The sequence below is a fragment of the Sinocyclocheilus rhinocerous genome, unplaced genomic scaffold (assembly GCF_001515625.1).
Source record: "Sinocyclocheilus rhinocerous isolate Xijiao unplaced genomic scaffold, SAMN03320098_v1.1 C35337254, whole genome shotgun sequence".
Taxonomy (NCBI): Eukaryota; Metazoa; Chordata; class Actinopteri; order Cypriniformes; family Cyprinidae; genus Sinocyclocheilus; species Sinocyclocheilus rhinocerous.
In genome coordinates this window covers 1-445 of record NW_015747866.1, presented here as the reverse complement: position 1 = coordinate 445, position 445 = coordinate 1, and the positions used below count along the sequence as shown (strand labels likewise).

Below are 445 nucleotides of genomic sequence, written 5' to 3'. Positions count from 1 at the left end.
GTTCTAGTCCACTGTCCTGATCCTGGCGAGTCAGCGGCAGTATGTCTTTGAATATGACCCTCAGGGAGGCCTTTCTGCAGTCACTATGCCTAGTGTGGCACGATACACTATGGAGACCATACGCTCTGTGTCTTACTACCGCAATCTTTACCATATGCCTGAGAGCAACGCTTCCGTCACTGTAGACTACAGTGAGGATGGGAGGCTCCTGAGAGTGGCACAGCTGGGCACGGGACGGAGAGTCCTTTACCAGTACCGCTGGCACAACAAACTCTCGGAGGTTCTGTACGACAGCACTCGTGTCAGCTTCACCTACGATGAGACGGCAGGTGTGCTGAAGACGGTCAATCTGCAAAGTGAGGGTTTTATATGCACCATTAGATACAGGCAGCTCGGCCCACTGGTAGACCGGCAGATCTACCGCTTCAGCGAGGACGGGATGGTA

At 53.7% G+C, this 445-nt stretch overlaps 1 pseudogene; it reads left to right on the top strand.

The window, feature by feature from the left end:
• The first annotated feature begins 7 nt into the window (after positions 1–7).
• Positions 8–440, top strand: LOC107734823 (teneurin-3 pseudogene; annotated as a pseudogene).
• Positions 441–445: the final 5 nt, after the last annotated feature.